We start from the raw sequence: 13614 nt of genomic DNA, 5'->3' as shown, positions 1-13614 counted from the left end.
AGGTGAGAGGATCGTGTAAGCCTGGGAGGTCGAGGCTGCAGTGAACCATGATCATGCCACTGCACTCCAGCCTGGGCAACAGAGTGAGACCCTGTCTCAAAAAAACAAAAGTTTTTATCATAATGGGATTTTGAATTATATCAAATCCTTTTCTGTATCTGTTGAGATGATCATATGTCTTTTGGTCCTTCACTCTGTTGATGTGATGTATCACAAGTATTGATTTGTGTATGTTGAATCATGATTGCATACCTGGGATAAATCTCATTTGGTCATGGTGTATTATCTTTTCTGTGTTACTGGATTGGGTTTGCTAGTATTTTGTTGAGGATTTTTCCATTTAGCGTCATCAGGGATATTGGCCTGTAGTTCTCTGTTTTTGTTGTGTTCTTGTCTGTTTTTGGTATCAGGATAATGCTGGTCTTGTAGAATGAGTTAGGAAGAATTCCTCCCCGCCCCGCTTCAGGTTTTTGGAATAGTTTGAGAAGAATTGATGTTTGTTGTTCTCTATGAGTTTACTAGAATTAAGCAGTAAAGCAATTGGGTCCTAGGTTTTTCTTTGATAGAAGACTTTTCATTACTGATTCAGTCTCATTGTTGGTCTGTTCTCCAGGAATATATGCAGAACATGTCCTGCGGCCCAAGAATCTTGGACTTGCACATCAGAGGCAACAGCAACTACAGTTTTCTGATCAAAGCTTCCAGAGTGACACAGCTGAAGGTCAAGAGAAAGAAAAAAGCTCTAAGCCCATGGCATTTTCCAGCCCACCCCTAAGACATGCAGTAAGCTCAAGGAGGAGGAACAGTGTAGTGGAAATAGAGTCTAGTCAAGGCCAGAGGGAAAATCCTACAGAAATAGACAAAGTATTGAAAGGAATAGAAAATTCAAGATGGGGAGCATTCAGGTGTGCAGAGCGTGGGCAAGACTTCAGCCAGAAGACGATAGTAATCATACACAAAAAAGCACATTCCAGGCAGAAACTTTTTACATGCAGGGAGTGTCACCAGGGCTTTAGAAATGAGTCAGCATTGCTCTTGCACCAGAAGACACACACAGGAGAGAAGTCCTATGTATGCAGTGAGTGTGGGCGAGGCTTCAGCCTCAAAGCAAATCTCAGACACCAGAGGACACACTCAGGAGAGAAGCCTTTTCTGTGCAAGGTGTGTGGACGAGGCTACACCAGTAAGTCATACCTCACTGTGCATGAGAGAACACACACAGGAGAGAAGCCTTATGAATGCCAGGAGTGTGGGCGAAGGTTTAATGATAAGTCCTCGTACAACAAGCACTTGAAGGCACATTCAGGGGAGAAGCCTTTTGTGTGCAAGGAGTGTGGGCGAGGCTATACTAATAAGTCATACTTCGTTGTGCACAAGAGAATACACTCAGGAGAGAAGCCTTACAGATGCCAGGAGTGTGGCCGAGGCTTTAGCAATAAGTCACACCTCATCACACACCAGAGGACACAGGGGAGAAGCCCTTCGCGTGCAGGCAGTGTGAGCAAAGTTTTAGCGTGAAAGGAAGTCTCCTCAGACACCAGAGAACACACTCAGGGGAGAAGCCTTTTGTGTGCAAGGATTGTGAGCGAAGCTTTAGCCAAAAGTCAAACTCTCATCTACCACCAGAGAACACACTCAGGGGAGAAACCTTTCGTTTGTAGAGAATGTGGGCAAGGGTTTATTCAGAAGTCAACCCTCGTGAAACATCAGATCACACACTCAGAGGAGAAGCCTTTTGTGTGCAAGGACTGTGGACGAGGCTTTATCCTGAAGGGGTGGCCTGCCCCTCCACACCTGTGGGTGTTTCTCGTAAGGTGGAACGAGAGACTTGAGAAAAGAAATAAGACACAGAGACAAAGTATAGAGAAAGAAAAGCGGGGGCCCAGGGGACCGGCGCTCAGCTTACAGAGGACCCACGCCGGCCCCAGTCTCTGAGTTCCCTTAGTATTTATTGATAATTATCTTTACCATCTTAAAGACAGGGGAGTGGCAGGACAATAGAATCAAAGAAAAAAGAGGAAATCGGCAGTAAGACATATGAACAAAAACCTCTGTGACATGAATAAGTTCAAAGGACAATGCTGTGCCTTGAGATGCATATGTAAACATCTCCATAAACCTTTTGGCAGCATAGTTTCAGTCTATCACATGGGGAGAAACCTTAGACAATACCTAGCTTTCCTAGGCAGAGGTCCCTGCGACCTTTGGCCGTGTACGTGTCTCTGGGTAGTTGAAATTAAGAGAATGGTGATAACTTTTAACCAGCAAGCTACCTTCAGGCATTTGTTTAACAAAGACACATCCTGCACAGCCCAAAATCCATTAAACCTTGAGTCACCGCAACATATGTCTCTTGCAAAGGACAAGGTTGGGGGTAGGGTCACAGATTAACAGCATCACAAATACAGAACAAAATGGAGTCTCTTATGTCTACTTCTTTCTATATAGACACAGTAACAGGCTGATCTCTCTTCCTTTTCCCCACATATCCAAAAGTCAACCTTCACATTACACCAGAGGACACACTCAGAGGAGAAGCCTTATGGATGTCGGGAGTGTGGGCGAAGGTTTCGGGATAAGTCCTCGTATAACAAGCACCTGAGGGCACACTTGGGAGAGAAACGTTTTTTCTGCAGGGATTGTGGGCGAGGCTTTACCTTGAAGCCAAATCTCACCATACATCAGAGGACACACTCAGGAGAGAAACCCTTCATGTGCAAGCAGTGTGAGAAAAGTTTTAGTTTGAAGGCAAATCTTAGACATCAGTGGACACACTCAGGGGAAAGGCCATTTAATTGCTAGGATTGTGGGCGAGGCTTCATCCTAAAGTCAACTCTCCTCTTCCACCAGAAGACACACTCGGGGGAGAAGCCTTTCATCTGTAGTGAATGTGGGCAAGGATTTATCTGGAAGTCAAACCTTGTGAAACACCAGCTTGCACATTCTGGCAAGCAGCCTTTTGTATGCAAGGAGTGTGGTCGAGGCTTCAACTGGAAGGGAAATCTCACACACCAGAGGACACACTCAGGGGAGAAGCCCTTCGTGTGTAATGTGTGTGGACAAGGCTTCAGCTGGAAGAGAAGTCTCACCAGACACCACTGGCGGATACACTCCAAGAAGCCTTTTGTGTGCCAGGAGTGTAAGCGAGGCTATACCAGTAAGTCAGACCTCACTGTGCGTGAAAGAATACACACAGGAGAGAGGCCTTATGAATGCCAAGAGTGTGGACGAAAGTTTAGCAATAAGTCATACTACAGTAAGCACTTAAAGAGACACGTGAGAAGGGTTTTTGTACAGGGAGTGTGGGTGAGGCTTCATCTTGAAGCCATATCTCACCAGCCATCAGAGGACACACACAGGAGAGTAACTTTGCTTTGTTACAAGCTTCAGTTGAGGCTGCATAACTTGTTTGTGAAGATATAACAAAGGCAGACAGAATCCAGAGGGCCACAGAGAACCTGAATTCAACCCATGTGTCCCCAAGAGATTCGGAGAAAAGAGGTCAATGTTTAAGGAACAGAGATGCCAGTTGAGGGGAGGGCATTATTTAGGCTATTGGGGAAATATGGTCTCTTTCCTACTGAGCACATGTTCTTGTATTTGTGCCAGGCTGTTTTTTCTAAGGACTGCTCTTAGCCAGTGACTGCAGAGCAGGGATACCAAGGGAAGTCTGTTACTGACAATCTCCCCAACCTCCTTGGACTGCAGGCAATCTAGGACACCTCCACCAAACCTCTTCTTGCACTTTCCTTCCCTCTGGCTGCCCTCCCAGCCTTCCTTGGTTTGAATGTTTTGTCCCCTCCTTAATTTATGTTGAAACGCTACATAAACTGTTTACTGTTGAAACAGTGTGACAGTATTAGGAAGTGGGACCTTTGGGAAGTGATTAAGTCAAGTCATGAAGATAGAGTTTTTGTGAATGGGATCAGGTGCCCTTATGAAAAGGCTTGATAGAGGGAGTTTGTCCTGTGGCCCTTCTATTTTCTGCTCTGTGAGGACACAATGCTCCTCCCTTCCAAAAGATGCAGCATGAAGGCATCATCTTAGAAACAGACATGAGCCCTCAACAGACAATTGAACCTACTGATATTTTGATGATGAACTTCGCCTCCAGAACTCTGGGAAAATAAAGTCCTCTTTATACATTTCCTAGCCAGTGGTATTTTGTTATAACAGCTCAAATAGACTAAGTAACTGCTCCCCTCATCATTCTCTCACAATCATATCTTGAAATAAAATCTCTGTACATGCAGTCCCATCTTGGTCTTTGCAGAGAACTCCCTCCAACACAGTGATACCAAGAACAGTCTGACAAAACAGGTGGTAAAATAGGGATCTGGGGACCACTCACCTGCCTGGCAGGAGTAAAGCAGGTTGGCTAGTGGGGCACAGGTAGGTGGTTAGCTGCAAAATATTTCACAGGTGATTTCCTGAGAAAATGCTTCAATGATAGAGAATGCTGTGGCATGTGTGATGATGCAGGCCTTAGAAAATGTAGAGAAAGTGCCTACAAAGAGCGGAGTAGACTGATTATCGCTGATCTGCATTACCACCTGCAGAAGGACCTTGAGAAATTGAAGACGTCATTCAGCCATTAGCAAACAGTGGTTAAGTAAACCAGGACTCCTTGATGAGTGCTTACGAGGCCTTTATTTTCTTGGATAGAAGGCAGAATCATTGCCCAAATATGTAGGCTGAAGGCCTTGTAGTTACAGTGGCAGAGCTCTACAGATGTTGGAATGCTTAGCCAATGCATGTCTATTTTGTAGAGGTCAGACCCTTTGTGAGGAAAATCTGGGATCCTGAAAAATGATACAGGAACATCTCCATGGATGCCCAAGATTGCCTCTGCCATGCTCCCAGCCACAGACCATCTGAGTGTGTAGAAATGGCCCATCCTTCCTTATGAATAGCATTTCCACCATTCATTACCACAGAACCTTCACAATTAAGGCCAGCTTAATGCACATGTGCCCTACATAGCTGTACACAACCCCTGTCCAGCACAGGGAAGATACATGCAATATGCCTATCATTTTGTAAACGGTATTTGTGATGCTTGCCCTTCAACTTCCATAACTTTCCTCATACTCATTTTGAGTTTCACTATACATTGTGGGTTCACCAGAATTCTGTGCTTCTCTTCCGTATTAAACACATTTACATCTGAGTAATCAGGGACACTGACAGCCCCAAGAGATACCACTGTCCATTTGGACCCAGAATTTGATTTGAATTCAGAAGACAACATCTTAGCATAAACAGCCAAGGAACCTGGTCAACGCATTTCCTGCTCAAGTTCCTTTTGAGCAGGAAAATGATCACACAGATGGGATTGGAAACATAAGGCAACTCATAGCTACTTTTTCCCTGTTTCTTACTCAACATGAAGTTAGTGCACTGGTAGAATGTGCATATGGAGAAATGAAGTAAAACAGTTGAATTAGAGATTAGACACAGTGGTTCATGCCTATAATCCCAACACTTTCTGATGCCAAGTTGAGTGGATCGCTTGAGTGCAGGAGTTCAAGACCAGCCTGGCTAAAGTGGCAAAATCCCATCTCTACAAAAAACTAGCCAGGTGTGGTGGCACATGCCTGTAGTCCAAGCTACTTGGGAGGCTTAGATGGGAGGATCACCTGAGGCTGGGGAGTTGAGGCTGCAGTGAGCTGTGACCACACCACTGCACTCAAGTCTGGGCAACAGAGTGAGACCTTGTCTAAACAAAAACAAAAACAAAAAAAAAAGGTTGAATTAGTTTCTGCAACATTTCTAACATTCTAAAAAAAAAACACATCCTAATAGGAGCAACAAAGTAGAAACTGTCATTTCACTGATTGTGCTGATTAAATGGGCAATGCACAATATAATGATGAACAGGAAAGCTCGACAAATACATATACACACACACACACACACATATGTATAATATAATTATATAAATACATAATTATATTTGGGATTACACTTGTAACCCCAGCACTTTGGGAGGCCGAGGCAAGTGGATCACGAGGTCAGGAGATCAAGACCATCCTGGCTAACATGGTGAAACCTAGTCTCTACTAAAAATACAAAAAATTAGCCGGGTGTGGTGGCGGGTGCCTGTAGTCCCAGCTACTCGGGAAGCTGAGGCAGAATGGTGTGAACCTGGGAGGTGGAGCTTGCAGTGAGCCAAGATCGCACCACTGCACTCCAGCCTGGGTGACAGAGCGAGACTCCATCTAAAAAAAAAAAAAAAAAAAAAAAAAAAAAAAAAAATTGCCAAGAACTACCCAGCATGTATCAGCAGAAAGTTGAGTCCCTAATATGACAGTATTCCTCAAGAAAATAAACTATTTACCTGGGGACAAACTGACTACATCAGCCACCTGCCAGCCTCTAAAAAACAGTGATTCAGCCTCACAGGGATAAATACCTGGATTTATTCCAAACATGGATTTGCCTTTCTAGTCCTGTAAGGCTCAGCCAGCACTATTACTCATGCCTGATCCAAAGACATGAAATACCAAGTAATATAACATCCAACCCAGGAGATTCACTTCATAGCAAAAATGCTATCGGAGTATAAGAGTAGATAACAACTCTAAATATATATGTATCCAACAACAAAGCACTCAGATACATAAAGCAAATACTATAAAAAATAAAGATTCCAAGACAATAACTATTGAGAACTTCACTCCACTGTCAGCACTGGATCATCTAAACAGAAAAATCAACAAACATTGGATTTAAACTGCACTTTAGACCAAATGGACCTAACAGATATTTCAGAATCTTTTATCCAACAGCTATAGAACACACATTCTTCTCATCATCACATGGAACATTCTCCGGGGTAAACCTAATACATTAGGCCACAAAACAAGTCTCAACTTTTTTTTTTTTTTTAAAGACAGGGTCTCGCTCTGTCATCCAGGCAGGAGTGCAGTGCTGTTATCATAGCTCACTGCAGCCTTGAACTCTTGAGCTCAAATGATCCCCTCTTCAGCCTCCCAAGTAATAAGGACTACAGGTGCACACCACAATGCCTAGTTAATTTTCAACGTTTTGTAGAGACAGTGTCTCACTATGTTGCCCAGTCTTGTCTCAAACTCTGGGCCTCAAAGAATCCTCCCACTTGAGCTTCAGATTCCCAAAACACCAGGATTACAGGCATGCGCCACCAAGCCTGGCCTCAACAAATTTTTAAAAATTGAGGCCTGTAATCCCAGAACTTTGGGACGCTGAGGCGGGCAGATCACAAGGTCAGGAGTTCAAGACCGTCCTGGCTAATATGGTGAAACCCCGTCTCTAGTAAAAATACAAAAAATTAGCTGGGCGTGGTGGCGGGCACCTGTAGTCCCAGCTACTCAGGAGACTGAGGCAGGAGAATGGCATGAACCCACGAGGTGGAGCTTGCAGTGAGCCAAGATCCGCCACTGCACTCCAGTGTGGGCGATAGAGCGAGACTCCATCTCAAAAAAAAAAAAAAAAATTTAAATCACATCTAGTATCTTCTCAGACAACAATGGAATAAAACTACGTATCAATAACAAGAGGAACTTTAGAAACTACAAATACATGGAAATTAACATATTCCTGAATGATGGTCAATGAAGAAATTAAGAAGGAAATAAAAACATTTCTTCAAGTAAAAAATGTTGGAAACACACATCTCAAAACCTATGGGATACAACAAAAGCATTGCCATGAGGGAAATTTGTAACAATTAATAACTAGAGTCAAAAAGCAGAAAGACTTCAAATAACCTAATGAGACAACTCAAGGAAAGAAAAACCAAACCCCAAATTAGTAAAAGGAAGACAGAATAAAGATCAGAGCAGAATAAAACAAAATAGAGACAAAATCTACAAGGAAACAATCACAGGGAAAGTTGTGTGTTTTTTTTTGTTTGTTTGTTTTATTTTTTTTTAAGATAAAGAAAATCAATAAACCAGTAGCCAGACTAACCAACAATACAAAGAGGAAGCTCAAATAAATAAAATTAGAAATGAAAAAGAAAACATTACAACTGATTCCACAAAAATGCAAAGGATCATTAGAGACTCTTATAAGCAACTACACACTAACAAAGTGGAAAACCTAGAGGAAACGAATAAATTCCTAGATGCATTTTATATAACAAGATTGAATCATAAAGAAATACAGGCTATTCAAGACATGGTGGCTCCACTAGGTGATATGTTCTCTTAGCAGCTACCAGGGATCCCACCACCCACACTGGAGCTCCGGGGCCAGGCTTCACTTCTTCAGGCAGCACCAGATACTCTGAGACCTTCTAACAGTACCGGGTGAATGAGTTGGAGTCATCTTTCAAGGCTTGCTTAGCTTCTCTGGTGAGTGAGGACTATGTCAATGGCATTGATCAGGAAAACATTTAAACTGGTGTTGATCAGTATATCTAGGAGTTTCTGGATATTGCAACACAGGCAGAATGTTTTCCTACAGAAAACGATTGCAATTATTTGTCCAGACACCAGAGCAAGTTACCAAAGAGGGTATCTCAGAACTAAGGAATGAATTACAACAGAAACACACACTGTCCAGAAGCACTTGACAAAGCTGAGGCATTGGCAACAGGGGCTGAAGGGCATCAAATGTGCAGCACAGAACACCAGCCAGCAGCCCTCAGGGCTCCTCCGTGTACCTCAAGCAGGCATCTGCCAACATCCCTGCACCCCAGAAGCTGACCTGAGCACAAAGGTCAAGGCCATCAGCCCAAGATTGGGCTGGTGTCTGAGGCCGCCCTGTGCAGACAGTTAGCCACAAATCCCTTCTCGTGAACTTGGGATTTTGAATGAAGGAGTTAGTTTTATGCTCCCACCTAAATTTTTTTCACTATTTTTATAAGCTGTTAATGTCTTAAGTACTTTACACAATGCCCAGAGCTTGAGTAAACCAAATTCTTTTTCTCTTTAGCACAGTTAAGACTGTCAGTGTGGTGACACTTATAGATTCTGTGTTTTTATGTTTGTATGACTTTTCATTTTTTTGTGTGTATTTCCTATTATTTGATCTGAGGGAAAAAAAATTGCAATAGCCTGAGAATCAGGGGATTAGGATTTTGGTTGTAGGCCTTTTATGATAATTACCCTTCAGTGGTAGTATAGAAAAATATGTAAATTTGCTGTTTCAAGACTTCAGAATACTTCAGAAGAGGAATCTAATGCAACCATGTTTGTAATGCGTCCAAAGCTCTTAGAATGGGGATTTTTTGTGTGAATAGGTCAGAATAGGATTAAGGTTTCCTGGGTTAGGGTAGTCACATTACGGTAGGATCCTTAGGTTGAGGCTGACTTTTATTCAGGGTAAGGTTATATTTTGTGTGGTGTTGGTTTACTTTTTTTTTTTTTTTAATAGGGAGGGACATAGTAGGATCAGTGATATGCTAAATTTTGTCATGTTCTGCAATAAGGAATCCATTTAAGTAATGGGGCAGACCCTGTTCTCAGTAACATGACAGTTGGGGCATAGGTGAAGTATGAGAGGCTAAAGCTTGCTCTGATTATCTTTTTTTGTTTTCAGTTTTGTTTGCTTATATTGTTTTTATTTTACATTTTGGGAAGAGAGAGATTTTCCATTAAGAAGATTTTTGCTGTGGAGTTGATTCCAAGGGACTGGGGTCTCAGGGTGGAGGTGGGCTTGCGGGTGCGATCCTTGGCTACTTAACCTCCACCAAGAGCATGCGGCGCCTCTGCCTTTGGGAAGATATTTTGCTCTCTCGTTCGTTCCACAGGCCACCTCAGATACTCTGTTGAATTGCTGTTAAGAAATACAAGCATTGTTTCAGGCTCTCATTGCGTGAGGTTTTCCAGTGTTTTATGCAGTCTTTTATTAGATTACATCTTTTTACTCAGAACAAATGCTTCACTGTCATCTGAGCAGGGAGTACTCCTGTGGCTCAGTGTTTGGCTCACTTTGTTTTCTCCAGCCTTGAAGGTCCCTCCCACACACACTGACATCCATTCATCTCTTGATCTGACCTAGATGCCACCTGGTCCCTAAAGCCTCCCAGCACCTTTTCTGCTGCATCCCTAGGGCACAGGACTTTTATCTCTTCTATCGTCCTTTTTAGGTTCTCCCTTGTGGGTTAGTCATTTGTATCTGTCTCCCTGCCCATCACTAATTGTACACCCATAAATATTAGACATTATTCCCTTTGAATATACCAGGACCATATGTTATTTATCCTTATAAATGATAGCTATTACTCTGTTTTGTCTGTGTATATACAGTATCTGGCATTGAACCTATGATTAATTGCCTGAGACCAATGAATCCCATCTGTTAGAATGTATAGTTTAAACAAAGCTTTTAAAACCCACATTATATTACCTCAAGGTTGTTAGCCTAGTCATCTAATGGTGATTCAAAAATCTGATTAGCAGCTTTAGATTTCTTGATTAAAGACCTAAATAAACTAAGTTTTAGGCTTTTTTTTTTTTTTTTTTTTTTTTCTGAGATGGAGTCTCACTCTGTTGCCCAGGCTGGAGTGCGATGGCGCGATCTTGGCTCATTGCAACCTCCGTCCCTCCAGGTTTAAGCAATTCTCTGCCTCAGCCTCCAGAGTAGCTGGGATGACAGGCACGTGCCACCACGCCTGGCTAATTTTTTGTATTTTCAGTAGAGACGGGGTTTCACCATCTTGGCCAGGCTGATCTTGAAATCCTGACCTTGTGATCCACCCAACTTGGCCTCCCAAAGTGCTGGGATTACAGGCATGAGCCAACGCACTCGGCCTTTCTTTATTTTATTATTATTTTTTTTTGAGACAGAGTCTCACACGGTTGCCAGGGCTGGAGTGCAATGATGCCATCTCGGCTCATTGCAATCTCAGCCTCCCAGGTTCAAGCAATTCTGCCTCAACCTCCTGAGTATCTGGGATTACAGGTGCCTGCCACTATGCCCAGCTAATTTTTTTTTTTTTCTATTTTTTAGTAGAGATGGGGTTTCACTGTGTTGGCCAGGCTGGTCTCAAACTCCTGACCGTGATCTGCCCATCTCAGCCTCCCGAAGTGTTGGGATTACAGGCCTGAGCCATCGCGCCTGGCCAGTTTTAGGCATTCTTTAAAAGGGGTTTTTAGTGAAAAGATTGGAAACTATTCTCAGTGAACTATTTAGTGCTCAGTGAAAATATTTTGAATTAATGTATATACCAGTTATTGCCATTTCCCTATTTAATTCAGAAGTTTTTTTAAATAAATAGAAATTTTTCAATCTTGAAAAAAAAAAAGGCATACAAAAACCTGAACAGACTAATAATAAGTAACGAGATTGAATCCATAATAAAAAGTCTCCCAAGAGTGAAAAATCTAGGACCAGATGGCATTGCTGCTACATTCAACTTCAAAAGAACAACTAACATTAATTCTCAAATTATTCCAAAAACATGAAGAGGCAGAAATTATTTCAAACTTAATCTATGAGACCAGCATTACTCTGATACCAAGGAAACAACAGCCAAAAAGTCCCTTACGAACATACAGTAAAAATCTTCAAGAGTACTAGCAAACTGAACCTAGCAACACATCAAAAAGATACCATGATCAATGGGCTCTACCTCAGGGATGCAAAAGAGGTTGAACATATGCAAATCAATAAATGTGATATATCACATCAACAGATTGAAAGACAAAAACTGTGATCTTCTCAATAGATGCAGGAAAAGCATTTGATATAAGTTAACATTCCGTCCTGATAAAAACTGTCAACAAATTAGGCATAGAAAAAACATACCTCAACATAATATAGGCCACATATTACAAACCCACAGCTAACATCATAATGAATAGGGGAAAGCTGAAAGTCTTTCCTCTAAGAACTGAAACATGAATCAAATGCCTACTTTCACCTCTCTTATTAACATAGTAGTGGAAGTCTTAGAATCAAGCAAGATAAAGAAATAGGCATCCAAATTGGAAAACAGAAAGGCAAATTATACCTCTTTACAGACAAGATGATCTTAAATATAGAACATTCTAAAGACTTCACCAAAAAACTTAGAATAAACAAATTCAATAAAGTGACAAAAAAAAAAAGGCAAGATAAATTAGTACAGCCATTATGGAAAATGATACGGAGGTTCTTTTTAAAACTACAAATCGAACTGCCATACAATGAAGCAATCCTACAACTTGGTATCTATTCAAAGGAAAGGAAATCAGGCGGGGTATGGTGGCTCGTGCCTATAATCCCAGCACTTTGGGAGGCTGAGGCTGGTGGAACACTTGAGGTCAAGAGTTCGAGACCAGCCTGGCCAACATGGTGAAACCCTGACTCTACGAAAAATACAAAAATTAGCCAGATGTGGTGACGCACACCTGTAATCCCAGCTACTTGGGAGGCTGAGGCAGGAAAATCATTTGAACCTGGGAGGCTGAGGTTGCAGTGAGCCAAGATCGTGCCACTGCACTCCAGCCTGAGTGACAGAGCAAGACTCCTTCTCAAGAAAAAAAAAAAAGAAATCAGTATACCAAAGGAATACATGCACCCTAATATTTATTGTAGTAGCACTGTTCACAATAGCCAAAACATGGAATCAACCTAAGTATCCATCAGTGGATGAATGAATAAAATATCCTATATATACACAGTGGAATATTATTCAGCCATAAAAACATAATTAAATCCTGTTATTCTACACCAAAATGGATGGAACTGGAGGTCATTATGTTAAGTGAAATAAGCCAGGGACAGAAACACAAGCATCACATATTCTTACTCATATGTAGGAGACAAGAAAGTTGATCTCATGGAGGTAGAAAGTAAAATGATGGTTACCAGAGGTTGGGAACAGGGCAGGCCTAGGGGAATGAAAAGTCATTGGTTAATGCATGGGAACATAGAGTTAGATGGAAGGAATATGTTCTAGTGTTTGATAGCACAGTAGGTTGGCTATAGTTAACACCAATATATTGTATATGTCATAATAGCTAAAAAAGAAGATTTGAAATGTTCCCAACACAAAAACAGTAAACGTAGACAAAAACAGCCTAAGTACTCTGATTTAATCATTTCGTATTGTATGTATACATTCCAATATCACATGTACTTCATAAATATGTATCATTATTATGTATCAATAAAACTTTTAAAGGAAACTATTATGCTAAACAAAGAAACCAGACATAAAATACCTCAAATTGTATGAGTTTACTTACTAAATTTCCAGAAAGGCAAATCTTAAAAATAGAAAGTATATTAGTTGTTGCCTAGGGGTGGGAAGGTCAGATGAAGAATGACTACAAAGTGAACTTTTGGGAGTGAAGGAAGTGCTCTAAACTAAATTATGATGATCACTGCACAACTGTATGAACTAAAACTCATCAAACTGAATACTTTCCATGGTTAAATTTCAAAGTATGTAAATTATACCTCAATAAAATGTTATTTTTAAAAAAGGATTAGGCCAGGCACAGTGGCTTACGCCTGTAATCCCAGCACTTTGGGAGGCCAATGCGGGCGAATCACTTGAGCTCAGGAGTTCAAGACCAGCCTGGTCAACATGGCGAAACCATATCTCTACTAAAAATACAAAAATTAGCTGGGCATGGTGGTGCACGCCTATAGTTCTAGCTACTTGGGAGGCTGAGGTATGAGAATCGCTTGAAC

The 13614-nt window shown here is 41.6% G+C and overlaps 2 pseudogenes; both read left to right on the top strand.

The window, feature by feature from the left end:
* The window catches only part of LOC139358625 (zinc finger protein 337-like), a 259532-nt pseudogene extending 255387 nt beyond the window's left edge, over nucleotides 1-4145 (top strand).
* A 3768-nt stretch (nucleotides 4146-7913) lies between these two features.
* On the top strand, nucleotides 7914-9351 carry LOC139358619 (mediator of RNA polymerase II transcription subunit 28 pseudogene; annotated as a pseudogene).
* Nucleotides 9352-13614: the final 4263 nt, after the last annotated feature.

This window comes from Macaca nemestrina, chromosome 15, assembly GCF_043159975.1.
Source record: "Macaca nemestrina isolate mMacNem1 chromosome 15, mMacNem.hap1, whole genome shotgun sequence".
Classification (NCBI taxonomy): domain Eukaryota; kingdom Metazoa; phylum Chordata; class Mammalia; order Primates; family Cercopithecidae; genus Macaca; species Macaca nemestrina.
Note: the sequence above shows the minus strand (reverse complement) of the source record. Positions and strands in the feature narration are given on the sequence as shown.